This window comes from Hypanus sabinus, chromosome 13, assembly GCF_030144855.1.
Source record: "Hypanus sabinus isolate sHypSab1 chromosome 13, sHypSab1.hap1, whole genome shotgun sequence".
Lineage (NCBI taxonomy): Eukaryota > Metazoa > Chordata > Chondrichthyes > Myliobatiformes > Dasyatidae > Hypanus > Hypanus sabinus.
In genome coordinates, this window is record NC_082718.1 from 51215893 (window position 1) to 51231535 (window position 15643).

Consider the following 15643-nt stretch of genomic DNA (forward strand, 5'->3'; position numbering starts at 1 on the left):
TTTTTGACATCCTGTGGTTCTGCTTGCTCAGATGGATGTAAAGGTGCTATGACAATTTTTCAATGCTGAATACAAAGATATAAATTAGAAGCAGGAATAAGCCCTCTTTGTCTGATCTGTTTGTAACCTTTCTCTATATTCTAGTCTTTCCCCATAAACATTCTCCCTGTTCTTATAAAAAAATCTAACTCTCCCTTAGATATGTTAAAAGTAGAAAGTGCATTCTGAAGACTTGCCACCTTTTGAGATAAATAATATTTTCTTACTATCTACCTGAAATAAATGATCACTTTTTATTTTAAATAGTGAGCTCTGCTTCTGTATTCTTATACAAGAAAAAATATTCTCTCCACCATTAATTCTTTCAAGACTCTTCAGAATCTTACATGCTTCCATTAATTAATCTCTCACTTTTGTCCGCAGATATGAGCACAAGAAAGAGTGCAGATACTGGAAATCTGGAGTAGCACACACAAAATATCCGGTTGGTGGTGTAATGGCATTGGCACTGGACTTTGTGGTGAGTGGTCCCTGGTTCGAATCCGGCTGGCTCGAATTGTGTATTGAGCTAGCAACAAAAAACAGACAAAAATGATAAAGAAATAATGATAAAGAAATGGCAAGGTTGCCACCTGAGGAATGAAAGGAACAACAATAGCACTCAAAATTCTGGTGGAACTCAGCAGGTCAGGCAACATCTATGGAGGAAGAGGCAGGTGATGGGCAGGTTGTGAGAACAGGAAGGGAAAATAGTGTAAAGGATAAAGGAAAACAAAAGGAAAGGGACGGGAAACAGAGGAGAGTGTGTACAGGAAGTTAGAAAAATCATTGCTGTTACTGTCAGATTGAAGACTACCAGGACAGAACGTGAGGCAAGCCCTTGTAAACTCCTTTAAACCCAGCCACTCTTAACTTTTCTCATAAGCCATGCTTTTTGCTTTGGTATCAGTCACCAGGAGAGTGGTGAGTGCCTGGAATGGATTGCCTGAAAAAGCAGTCAAAGCTGTGTGGCTGACAGCTCTTGAGAATGTCTAGATGAATACTAGAAACATCTAGACTTTAAGGCTACAGGCCAAGTGCTGGAAAATGGGATTCATTCAGATGGGTGTCCATTGTTTGTTGTGAACAAGGTGGGCCAACTGGCTGTTTTCAGTGAAGTATGACTCTGAGGCTCTACGACTCCAGTTCAATAAACCTTTTCTGAACTGCATTTACATCCTTCCTAGAAAAAGGAGATCTCTCAGACAATCACACCATAAGACATAACCTAGGAGCAGAATTAGGCCATTCAGCCCATTGTGTCTGCTCTGTCATGATAGTGTCAGATTTGTTTTCCATCTCAACCCCATTATCCTGTCTTCTTCATGTAACCTGTGACACCCTTACTCATCAAGAACCTATCAAACTCCGCTTTAAATATACCCAATAACTTGGCCTCTGCAGCCAGTTGTGGCAATGAATTCTACAGATTTAGCATCTTCTGACTAAAGAAATTACTCCTCATCTCTGTTTCAAAGGGATGTCCTTGTATTCTGAAGCTGTGCTCTCTGGTCCTAGATTAATGCAAAACACAACGTACAGCATCATCAATGCTCCACATAGTGAAGCATAATTTTTGTATTTTCATATTAATTTTCCCTTGCAATGAATGGTAACGTTCCATTAGCCTTCCTAATTGCTTGCTGTAACTGCACTTGTGAATTGGCATCTAGATCTCCTTTTGTGAATCATACACTGGAACACCCAGATTCCTCTTAGAGCTCCACAATCCCTCACCATCTAGAGAATTAATTAGAGTCATAGAGCACCACCACACAGAAACAGGCCCTTGTCCATCAAGTGCATGCTTAACTGTTAATCTGCCTACTCCGTTAGACCTGCACCTGGACATACCCCTCCCATACGTGTACCTGTCCAATTTTCTCTTAAAACTTGAACTCAAGTCTGAATCCATGTTCCGATGCCAGCTTGTTCCACACTTTCACCACCCTCTGAGTGAAGAAGTTCCCTCTCATGTTCCTCTTAAATACTTCACCTTTTACCCTTAACCCATGACCTCTAGTTCTCTTTTCACTCAACCTCAGTGGAAAATGCCTGCTTGCACTTACCCTACCTATACCCCTCATAACTTTATATACCTCTATCAAATCTCCCCTTGTTTTCTTATACTCTAGGGAATAAACTCCTTACCTATTCAACCTTTCCCTGTAACTCAGGTCCTCGGATCCTGGCAACATCTTTGACAATTTTACCTGGACTCCTTTCTGTAGGTAGGTGAACAGATCTGCATACTAAACTCTAAATTTGGCCTTGTCAACGTTTTATATGACTTCAACATAATATTCCCACTTCTGTACTCAGTACTTTGATTTATGAAGACCAATGTGTCAAAATCTGTCCCTTTCAAGAAATAATGGATCTGTGTTTCCATATCCCTCCGTGCCTTACGGCTCAGTGTGTAAATCCTACTCTGGTTTGTCCTCCAAAGTATAACTCCTCAATCTTGTCTGTATTAAATTCCATCTACCATTTTTCCAGCTGGTTCAGATCCTGCTGCAAGCTTTCATAGCCTTCCTAGCTGTTTCCCACGTCGCCAACCTTGGTGGCATCACAGATTTGCTGATCCACTTTCCCACATTATTGTTAGTATAGATGACAAACAACAGCAGACCCAGCACCAATCCCTGCGGCATACCACCTATGACACGCCTTTAGTCGGAGAGGCAACCACCTACTACCACTCTCTGGGCTTCTCCTGTGATACTAATGTCTAATCCAATTCACTATCTCATCCTGAATGCTAAGCAACTGAATCTTCCTGACCAGCCTCCCATGCAGGACCTTCCCAAGTGCCTTGCTGAAGCCGCTGTAGGCAGCATCCACTGCCTTGCCTTCATCAAATTTCCTCAAACACTCTACAAGATAGGTTAGACATGACCTATCACACACAAAGCCATTTTGACTATCCCCAATCAGTCCGTGTCTATTCAAACACAATGCTTCTTTTCTGTTTTCTCTACTAAAGTGGATAATTTCACATTTTCCAACAGTGTATTTCATTGGCCTGATTTTTGTCCACCCATCTGATCTATCTATATCCATTTCCAATAGTCAGAACTTCTCTTCATAATTCACTTCGCCAACCGGTCAGCAGGTTCAGGCAGCATTCCTTCATTATTCTTTTCCAAGTTGCTTGTATAAATTGTAATAGGCTGATACTCTAGCACACCATTTGTTACACCTTGCCCACCAGATGAACCTTTATTCTGATTTTCCTGTTAGCCAGCCAATCTGCTATTCATTGCAAAAAGTTACTACCTGCATCAAAGGCTCTACTTTCCCCAAAAACCTTCATTGCAGCACCAAATCAAATGGTTTCTGGAAATCCAAGGATAATACAACTACAGGTCACCCTTTATCCATAGCATACAGTTGTATTATAGGCAAACACGAGGAAATCTGCAGATGCTGGAAATTCAAACAACAACACACACAAAATGCTGATGGAACGCAGCAGGCCAGGCAGCATCTATAGGGCAAAGCGCTGTTGACGTTTCGGGCCGAGACCTTTCATCAGGACTAACTGAAAGGAAAGATATCTTTCCTTTCTTTATCTTTCTTTTCTATCTTTCTCTATCTTTCCTTTCAGTTAGTCCTGACGAAGGGTATCGGCCCAAAATCTCGGCAGCGCTTTGTCCTATAGATGCTGCCTGGCCTGCTGCGTTCCACCAGCATTTTGTGTGTGTTAGTTGTATTATAGTTGGATTTCCAGAAAAAAATTTGATTTGATGTTACATGAAAAGTTATTCAGGAAGAAATCCAATAAACTGCTCAAACATGGTCACACTTCAAATGCCCTTCTGTCTGCAAATCCCCTTGAATGGCTCGATCTTGCGGCAAACCTTTGTTCTCATTTGAGGAGCAAGGCCTGAGCAGCCCATCTAAATCTTGCCAGCAACCACACTGAAGCTGGGAGGATTATCTGTGTAATTGGCTGCTGCAGATGCCAATTAATAACCTAAGTCATTCATTGCAAAGTAATTCAAGACTTTTGATGTACAATTTAAGGACAACAATTTTTATGCCTTAAGGCATTACTCATTAGACATTGAAAATGTACCTAACTCCTAGATCCCACCACTGGTTCTTTAGAACACTTCCAATTGAAAATAAATGAAACATTCACTTTAAGAGCTATTAAATTAAATAATTTGGTGAGTGTAGATATACATTCACTGGCCACTTTGAAGGTAAACATGCACACCTGCTTGTTAATGCAAATATCTAATCAGCCAATCATGTGACAGCATCTCAATGCATAAAAACATGCAGACATGGTCAAGAGGTTCAGTTGTTGTTCAGACCAACTATGAGACCGGAGAAGAAATATGATTTTGACCATGGAATGATTGTTGTTGTCAGACAGGATGGCTTGAGTATTTCAGAAACTGCTGATCTACTGGGATTTTCATGCACAACAGTTTATAGAGAAAGTTGTGAAGAACAAAAAAAACATCAATTGAGCAGCAGCTGTGTGGGCGAAAACGCCTTGTTAATGGTTCAAGCTGACAGGAAGCAGACCATTACTCAAATAACCACGCATTACAGCAGTAGTATGCAGAAGGCTTTCTCTGAATGCACAACGCATTGAACCTTGAAGAGGCTGAGCCGCAGCAGCTGGAGGTCACACCAGATTCCACTCCTGTACATAATAAAGTGGCCACTGAGTGTACCTAAAGATATCCAATAGCTAAAACCATAAGTCTACAGTCTACATTAGTCTACCGTCCCAATTAAGCATTAGGGTTAGAATGTCATTTGTGGGCAGTAGAGCAATTGCCCCCTTATGTTTGTTGTTCTGACTATTTGAGATTATTGGCTTCATTAGTAACTGTTGCTTTGATCTTGCTGTTATCTTCCTTCCATTAGGCTAATTCCATTTCTTAATCCACCGCAGACTCACATTATGTGAGGAAGTTCAACTAAACATTCATTTCTTAAATCTTCATCCCAACACGTGTCATTGGATAAATTTAATACAGGGAACCTGTATTATCTTTGTGATTTGTAACATACATGAACTCATTGTGTAGCTCAAACAAAGAAAATTTGTAAGTCAGCTTTTCATTTAAATAATAGGTTCATCTAGAATTAGAATTTATTTAAATTTTACATCCTTTCCACAATGTGAGAGAGTAAAAATCTTTGCCTTATGACTCTGTTGCAATGTACAGACATGTGAATTTATGTCTAATGGCTTGTAGAAAGAAGCTGTCCCGTAGCCTGTTGATCTTGGTTTTAATGCTGCGGTACAGTTTGCCAGACAGAAGTAGCTGAAACAGTTTATGGTTGTCCTTCCTTCTGCACCTGCTTCTATAAATGTCCTCATTGGAGGAAGGTTCACGTACACCGATGCGCTGGGCTGTCCGTGCCACTCTCTGCAGTGCCCACTGGCAAAAAAATGGGGTTGAGCCATTACTGCAGATCTTCAGCCTTGGTGCTAATAAGTTCAGGATCCCTGCATAAGAATGGTGGCACAGCTAGTAGTGCAGCTCTATTAGCGCAGGTTGAATGCTGACCTAAGGAGCTGCCTCTGTGGAGTCTGCAGTGACTGTGTGGGTTTCCTGCTGGAGCTCTCCTTTCATTGGATATGCCAAAGGCGTGCTCTACGAGCCACACCACCATACTCATGCAGGAATCCAGAACTTAATTGGCCACTGCAAGCTGCCTCTAGTAACATGCTGTCTGGTAGAATTTGGTGAGGTTGATGGATATGTCGGGAGAATCATAAGTGTAGGATTAGTGTAAATGGATGGTCGATGATCAATATGGACCTGGCCAGGGGCGTATCTATGGAAAATAGTGCCTTTGGCAAGCACAGAAATTGCGCCCCTGTCCAAACATCTGACACCCATCTTTTAGGTAACTCTACCATGATATCAGCACAAAAATACAAGTCAAACTCGTTAATCTTTTAATTAACAAATTATGGCACTACATGAAAATTATAACTGCACCTTCCTTGTTTTCACTGATGCAAAATGGTCGATGATGTGATCAAAGTCAATTTTTTCAGTTTCTTCTATTTCTACACTCAGCAGAGCAAGATCACAGAGTCTGCCCTGACCCATGGAGGCTCTCAAATACAAAAGTATTAGTTTTAACTTGATCTCTCACAGCTGGCGATAGAAACTGCGATGGTTAGCATTATCTGAATAGCAATGCGAAGATTGGGGAAGACACTTTCATCTCCATACTGAACAATAAATTCAAGAAGCTCTTCAGGTCTTGATATTTTCACGTTGATCTGCCTTGATAGCAACATTCTGCAATCCAAAATTTCTTCATACATATAGCTGCTGTCCATCAACAACAGAGCTGTATAATTTGCCCAAATTTTCTCACTTTTTTAGGTCGTTACTGTCAGTTCCTTAACACAGTCCCTCGACATTGAGAAGGAACCCAAACTTGGCGTCAGTGTCATGCAAATGAGTGAACCTTTTGTCCATTTCTCTGTGAAGATGGTCGAGTGTTCCCTTCATGACTCTACTTCCTCCTTAGCTGTTAACCCAGTGTCACTCGAGTTCTCATTCGTTTCTTTCGGCTCTGACATCTTTCAACTTCAATATTCCATTCTTGACAGAGACCGACTCCTTCTTTGAGTGACTCACTGGCAAACACTGCTCTTTCATCATAAAAATTATCTCGGAGGGCTTTCAAACCCAGGGCAGCATCGTGGAAGTTCATGCTAGGATCCTGCAGCCTCTTTTGAATACGGTCAATGCTAATGAGTACTTTGTTCAAAAATCCTAGCAAAATCAGAAAATCTTAACCCAACATGCGGTTGTACAGCTGCCTTGCATCATTTCTTGTTTCACTGGTCTCGTTTTCATTGTCTATCATGAAGTATCTCCTCAAGGTACTTGTTGTCGGGCTTCACTGCTTCTGTCTTTGCACTCCACTTGGTTTCGGACTCCGACTTAACAACCACAGGCATGGTGTTTTTGAGTTTTTCCCAGTGCTGTGTTGAACGAGAGAAAAACACATAGAGAGCTTCAATGGTTCGAGAAAACGTGACCATCATTGTGTCCTGCTTGGCTGCACGTACACCCACCAAGTTGAGTGAGTGATTGTCGCAATTCACGAACACTGCCAGGTTGTTTTTCTCACTTATTCTTTGATGAACATCACTTCTGTGTCCAGCCATCACAGCAGCATTATCATAGCACTGTGACCGACAATCTTGTAGCTCTATTTCATCCTTCTCTAGCTGTTTCAAGATGTCTTCAACCAAGCTCTCAGCAGCTGTCTGGCTTATCTGGATAAAACCAAGGAAGGACTCTCTAACGCGGACTGTTTTCCTCTCAAAATCAACTTACACATACCTCGCTACTTCTGACATCTGCTCACGTGTGCCTGATCAGGAGTTGAGTCGAACATGAGACCATAGTACTTGGCTTTATGAATGCTTCTCAGTAAACTCTGGCGAACAGTGGATGCCATCATGTGGATGAATTCATTCTGGACACCCGGTGAAAGATAAGACATGGATCCAGGATGACTTTCCAAATGAATGAGGTATTCTTTTATGATAGGCTCAAAGATGGCCAGTAGTTTCAGTAAGCCAAGGAAATTCCCCACATTGGAGTCACTGTCTAGCTGAAGTGACTCCCTGTGTCCTCGCAAAGCCAGGTTCTGAGTCGCAAGGAATTTTATGCAGTGAAAGATTCTCGTCAAGATATCACACCACCCTTTGCTTTTCCTTCTCAATCTGTCTGAAATACTGCATCAATAACTCTTCTGTTTCCAGCAAAATTTCTTCCCATTTCTTTCCACTGTGTGAAGCATTCCTGATGATTCTTGGCATTTTCATGAACGCCAATCCTTTCTGGTACTTTCCACTGGTTGAATCCACTTTACTACTCCAATAAGGATTGATGGTCCAACCAGGAATAGAGAAGACAACAGATACAAAATGCAGACTTTTTAGAAGGGGAATAGACCAGCCATGAGCGAGTCACCTCCTCACCACGACCATTTCCCATTTTCCTCTTGAACCAAGTTTTGTTCATTGAGCAGTTGGTAGTAAAGGCCCCTCACTGTTGTGGAAATACATTGGACCCAGCTTTATTATTTCTGTTCTCAATGCATCAGGCAGAATTGCTTTTCCAGTATCCTTGTCGAACTTCAGAAGTTCAATGTCATGCTGTTCATTCACTTCTGGTATGACAGTTCAAGGCTCTTTGACACCATCCAGTTCACTAGGTTCAGTGTTGTCAGGTTCAATCTCATCAGGTAAAATCTCGTCAATAAACTCAACATCACCACCACCACCATCATCTTCCCTTCCTGTCATGTCCATTTTCTCTGTGGCAGCCTCACTCTTAATCTCATCATACAAAAACTTGTTCAACCTCTTGGCTTCCTCTGCCTCCAACTTTCATCTCTTCTGTCCTTCAGCTCCACTTTCCTTCTTCTTCGTGAAGAAACATTTCATGGTCTTCTTACACAATGCTCTGAAATAAGTCCATCCTAGTGCTTCTCACCCACGATAATCAAAGACAGATCACACATCTGAAGAAAATTCTTTTTCACTATCCGAGGATAGCTTGTCTGACTTTAATAGAAACTGTTCAGTGGTGCCCCATTCAAGTCGTGCCCAGGACATGTGCCATACCTGCCATAGCTTAGATATGCCACTGGACCTGCCAGTCTGAAAGGCCTGTTTCAGAATCAGAATCAGAAATAGGTTTATTATCACTGATATTTGTTGTTTTGTGGCAGCAAGACTTAAAATTTTCTACTGTGTAAGTTACAATAACTAATTAAATAGTGCAATGGACATATAATAAGGTTCAAGGTTTCATGGGCCATTCAGCTATCTGATGGCTGAGGGGAAGAAGTTGTTCCTAAAACACTGAGTGTGTGTTTTCGGGCTCCTGGACCTCCTCCCTGATGGTAGTAATGTGAAAGGGGCTTGTCTCAGGTAATGAGGGTCCTTAATGATGGATGCTGCCTTCCTGAGGCACTGCGTTGTGAAGCTGGCCTCGGTGGTTGTTCCTGTGATGGAGGTGGCTAAGTCTACAACCCTCTGTAGCATTTTCTGATCCTGGACATGAGAACCTCCATACCAGGCAGTGATGTCAGATTGTCTGGTCAGAATGCTCTCTACCACATTTTAGTAGGAAGATCCTGGAGTCTTTGTTGACATACACAATCTCAAACTCTGAATGAGATATAGCCGTTGGTGTCCCTTCATCAATGTGTTGGGCCCAGGGTAGTTTGCCTGAGATGTTGGCACCCAGGAACATGAAGATGTTCACCTTTTTCACCCCTGACCCCACAATGAGGATTGTCATTACTGATCTCACCTTTCTGAAGTCCGTGCTGTATGCTTTCGTGGCTCTATGATTCACACTCATATTTCAAACTTTCTGGCTGCTCTTTGCTGGCACTGTCCTGACTGTACTCCAGAACTGGATTTCTGGATGGAGTTCAGAAGTAGAGTGAGAGTGTATGTTGATGCACATTGACTGGGGGATCACCCTGCTCAATCTGCACTGGGTTAGACCTGGGGCAGTAAAGGCAGATTGTCTGAATGAAGACAAATGAGCGAACAAGCAAGGTACAGTAAATATTAGATAATCTCTAATTGCTTTTCAAAGTATTCTAGTTTATATTTTTAAACAATTATTAATTTTAATTATTTTAATTGCTTCACTTTTAGCTTTTGTATTTTTAACTTTTTGTCTGTATGCAATAGACATTTAGAGATAAGAATGTTTGACAGCTGGTTAAGCTGGCAAGATTCAGCAGACAATTAAATATTTTTTCAGCTCTTTTGTAACAGGTATTTGTTCTTCACCCTCAGCACTAACATATGATGTCATCTGGCTGCCTTACATTGCAGCACTCAGCCATTATGTTTGAGCCAGCCTGAGAAAACCAAGTAACATCAGAAAGTGTGTTCTCATATCATCGGGGAGCTGGCTGCTGGAGGCAAATACTGGCTCCAGTATCTCTAAAGGACAGATGCATGAGAAGTACTGAGTAAATCTGAGGAGGTTGCTCTCTCAGCATGCAGTCCTGCTAGAGGTGAGTGGGCCTTAGATCTCAGGCTGTGTTGCGAAAGCTCAGTTTTCTCCAAATTGCAATCTCATCGTATAGCGCATTATACTGCATTGCTGAATCTCCCTAGTTACTAAAAAAAAAATCCAAATTATTGCACAAAATAGTCTGTTAAAATTATTCAGAATTCATCCTGATGTACTGAACATACATGTAGAAAGGTTACTGTAAGGCTTATGTACAACTTTAACCTCCTTTTCTGCTTCTGCAGACAAAGGTTCAGAAGTTAATTTATTATCAAAGCATGTATCCATATACAACCCTGAGATTTGTCTTGATTTGTCCAGATAGCCATGAAACAAAGAAAGGTCATGAAAGTCGTTCAGAGAGGAACATCAAAACTCTAGCCCCTCTACCAAAAAGTGTGGAAAACCAATCATTAACCCCTGTCAAAACCCTGGTCTCCCACGCACAAAATAGAACAGGTACATCGACCCCTCCCTGAACAAAAAAACTGACAGGTTAACCCCCAAACCCCCTCTCCTTGCGCAACAAAATGAAAAAACATAGAATACATTAAGCAAAAGTCTGAGAAAACTCACAGTCTATAAATGCACTAGTCCAATACCTAAACACAGCACCACGATACCATCCTCTGATATACTCAATGTACACTGAAAGAAATGGACATCACACGAGACAGAGAGGACTTCCTGCCTGCCACACTGAGCCACACAGTGATAGGCTGCTCACAAACTCCTTTTCTGGCTGCGATCAAAAGCAATGCAGTCAGTGCTGACGTGCTGAACTCTCGCTCGCCTTCTGCATTTGCCTCGATGTCTCAATCTCCCTCGACGCTTCAATCAATGATTAATGGAAGCTGTAATTGGCGAAATGGCGAATGAACGTGATCAGCGGTTTGGGTTTAAATCAGCTCACACTCTGTCTTGAAGTTTTTTTTTTGCTTCAAGGCCGTCTGAGTACACGCTTGATTGCCAGAATCTTCTTGTAGACAGAAATGCGTTGGATCACTTAATTGATGTCCAAACTGTAATTCGCAGGCTCTACAGTCCCAGGAACACATTTAAGATGACAAGTAGGCATAAAAGAAGTAAAAAAAGACATTTTCATGGGATATCTGGAAGATGTTGACTGAGGAAGCATTGTACACTGGCGCCATCTTGACTGGATGCCCATCAACTATTGACTATTTTAAGTATCAAATACAAAATATCAACATACAAAAAACTTTAGCCCAGAAGTTAAGTTAAATATAACCCTTCATACAAGAAATTCTCCAGATTGATCAGTGAGCTAGCTGATTCCTCAGAGCATCTGCAGAGGTACTTAAGTTGCTGAAGTGCCCTTCGGTTAGAAACGGAAAAGGTAATACAAGATCAGATTTTATCCCAAAGTTTTTCTTCAGAAAAAGGCACAAAATGTCAATGCACAAAGAGATGGAGACACAGTGGAATCCAGAACAAAAACAAAACTGCTAAAAGAACTCAATGCGACAAGCAGCATCTGTGGATACAAAGGGATGTGTGACATTTTGCATTGAGACCTTGCATTGGGATCTGGGTTCTTTCACCGTTTGTTTTTGCACCTTGCTCTCTCCTGGTTTAGTCTCATAAATAGGCACAGAAATGTCAATGGTGTAGTACTCGGGGGTGAAACAACATCTCATACATTGCCTCTGTCTGAATTTCAGTTATGGCAACTTGTTTTAGTTGTGAAACTAACCTCCACATGTACTGTGTAACTCCTAGATTTTGTTTTATTTTGGAATTGTTCCACAGAGGACCTGTAGGATCCGAAGGCATTTTGGGAACATGGTGCACAGATATACAAAAGGAAAATCTCAACACATAATACAACACCAAAATATAATGTGAATAATAGTAAATTGTCTAGATGTAGTCTCAATGATGATGACAAGGTAAGATAGAGGCAGGAATGTTACCTCCACTGGTAGGTGAAACTAGAACAAGGGAACAAGCCTCGAGATTCAAGGGAGTAGATTTAGGATAGAGATTAGGAGGAACTAATATTCCCAGAGATTGATGAATCTGTGGAAGTTTCTGCCTAGGGAAGCAGTAGAGGCTACCTTATTGAATATGCAGTTAGAACCATAGAACGTTACAGCACAGAAACAGGCCTTTTGGCCCTTCTTGTTGTGCCGAACCTTTTTTTTGCCTAGTCCCACTGACCTGCACCTGGACCATATTCCTCCATATACCTCTCATCCGTGTACCTGTCCAAGTTTATCTTAAATGTTAAAAGTGAGCCTGCACTTACCACTTCATCTGGCAGCTCATTCCACACTCCCACCACTCTCTGTGTGATGAAGCCCCCCCCCCCCAATGTTCCCCTTAAACTTTTTTCCCTTCACCCTTAACCCATGTCCTCTGGTTTTTTTCTCCCCTGGCCTCAGTTGAAAAAGCCTGCTTACATTCTCTCTATCTATACTCATCATAATTTTATATACCTCTATCAAATCTTCCCTCATTCTTCTACACTCCAGGGAATAAAGTCCTAACCTATTCAATCTTTCTCTGTAACTCAGTTTCTCAAGTCCCGGCAACATCCTTATAAGCCTTCTCTGCACTCTTTCAACCTTATTAATATCCTTCCTGTAATTCGGTGACCAAAACTGCACACAATACTCCAAATTCAGCCTCACCGATGCTTTATACAACCTCACCATAACATTTCAACTCTTATACTCAATACTTTGGTTTATAAAGGCCAATGTACCTAAAGCTCTCTTTACTACCCTATCTACCTGTGTCGCCACTTTTAAGGAATTTTGTATCCGTATTCCTGGATCCCTCAGTTCTACTCCGCTCCTCAGTGCCCTACCAGTTAGATTAATTTTTTAGTAGTATGAGGAAATAAGGATTATAAGGAAAAGAAAAGCAGGTAAAGCTGAGTCTAAGACCATTTCAGCCATGACCTTATTGAATGATGGAGCAGTTTTGACGTGACAGATGGCCTGCTCCTGTTGCGGTGTCATACGGTGTGACTTGGTGAGGAACATGTGGATGCTGGTCCTCATCCGTCTTCATGATAGAGGTCCCATGTTCTGTCAGAATTGATTAGATGAGGAAATGCAGAGCATTTAATGGATGGTACAGACTGCAGCCAGGTTGTCTGGTACGAATGCTTGAGAAGCTGGAATGGCTTCACAGCAAATGGTCTGATCAGGCCTTGTTAGAATTGAGTTCTTGGAGCTGCACTCAATCAGCTAAGTGGAGAGTGTCCCATTACACTCTTAACGCATGCCTTTCTAGATAATGGAGAAGTTTAGGGAATTAAACAGATAAGACACTCATCACAGGATATGCAGCACAGACCAGTTCTTGCCATCACATTTATGTGCCTCGTCCAATTAAGTTTCTGGTTAACGTTGATCACCAGGATGCCAGTGATGTAGGTGATGACACAGTCATGTTATTGCCAATGTGTGCCAAGTAGTCAGACTCCCTTTTGTTAAAGAAGGCCACAGCTTGACATTTTTATTTGTTATTTATCAACCCATGAACCTTGCACTAGTATTGTTGCATTCAGGCTTCGACTCTTAGTAGGAGGGTCTGAGCAATTGCAGTGAACACTGGGTAGTGAGCATTCTCTCCTCTGACTTTATAATGAAAGAAAGAACATAAATGAAATGACTGCAGAAGACATATCCCTGATGAATTTCTCCAGTAATGTCCTGGGACTGGGTGATTGAAATTTGACACCCGCAGTCACCTTCGTCAGTGTAAGGTATGAATTTAATCATTTCCCATTAACAAAAGGGTTGATATAATGCCGCTCCTGGTCAAAGTTAGCGTGACGCTATCACAGAGCCAGATGTAAGATTAGGAATCAATTCCCACCACTGTCTGTAAGGTGTTTGAACTCTTTCCCTGTGAGTGCGTGGATTTCCTCCTGGTGTTCCAGCTTCCTCCCACATTTCCAAAAGATATGCAGATTAAAGTTAGTGAGTTGTGTCCATGCTAAGTTGGCGCCAGAAATGTGGTGGCATTTGTGGGCTGATTTGAAGAAAACAACGCACTTCATCCTATGGTTTTATGTACACAAGACAAATAAAATTATTCTTCTGATCTTCCTTTGTTGTTTCTTTTATCTCACATCCGGAATTCAACTCTCTGGTTTGTCCTAGGGTTAGAGGACTGTGAATGTGTGTGGGTGGGAGGGAGGTACAGGGCTTGGTTTGCTGTTGTTGTTTTGTTGCTTGTTGTGTTATGCGTTTGTTCAGCTGAGCATTGTGGGCATGCTATGTTGGCACTAGAATTTTTGACGACCCTCGAGGGCTGGTCCCAGCACACCCTCGGGTGTTTTGATTGTTTGTGCAAATAACGCATTTCACTGTATGTTACGATGTATACATGATAAATAAAACTTGAAACTTGAATCTGGAATCTTTATCCATATTTGGACCAAGGCTATTCCTTGCAACATAGATGGAGGCTATTGAATGCATGCTGGCTTACAAAACAAACTGGCACCTCTGCAGCCACCTGGTGTTATCAAGCTACTCTCAGTCCCTCACTCAGAGTTCACACTGTGCTGCTTTCAATGCTCTTCCCAGAGGAGCACTGATTCATCTTTCAGGGAGGAGGGGAATCGGGAGGAGGTTTCCTTGCCCATGCTTGACCTGATGCCATGAAACTTTGTGGGATCAGGGCTAATGTTGAGGATTCCAAAGGTAATTTCCTCTCAGTTGTACACCACCTGCTTTGAGGGCTCGTTCCGGTGCTTTAATAACCCATTCATTTTATGTTTAATTGTCCAGATTATTTACTGAATTTAAATTCCTCAGCAGCCATGGTGTATTTGAACTCTATTCACTGCAATACTTAATTCATGCTTCTGTAATTTTAGTCCATAACTTCGCCATTGTAGCGTCACGATATTTTACATGAATGACGACCAGCCATGTTCTATTAACCAGTTTCTTGCTGAGCTCTGTACATCATCTGCTGCTGGCGCAGAACTTTGCTACGATTCCCCTGCATAACACAAAGTTGCTGCATCAGATTAGTCCTGGCCTATGATCTGTGATTTCAGTCAGTGTAGGACTTTAAGAAAGGAAGCTACTTAAAAAAATATATCAAATTATATATTTGTTTTATGTTTTGACTTCTAATTGAATCAAGTAAAATGTGAAGTCGGAAACTTAACATGTGTTTAAAAAATAATTTGTCAATTTCAGTTTAAATAGTCTTTGTTTTGGAATATCAGAAACATTTAAGAAACCTTGGCTGATTTGAGAAAGTATAGCTGAAGGAAAGGCTTTGGCATCTGCTGGGGAGTTTTGTGGGTGTGGCTTATTCTGTCCAATTCACATTATTCTATGTCATAGTTCAAAGGTTCATTTTATTGTCAAAGTATGCATGTACAACACAACTCTGATATCCATCTTCTCCAGATAGCCATGAAATATAGAACAAAAACCTACCGAGTTGTTGGAAGTAATGACATCAACCCTCTCCCCACATGAAAAGAAATAAAACTCACAATCCCCATCCCTTTCACAAAAGCTAACAGATTGCCCACAAGGAACATC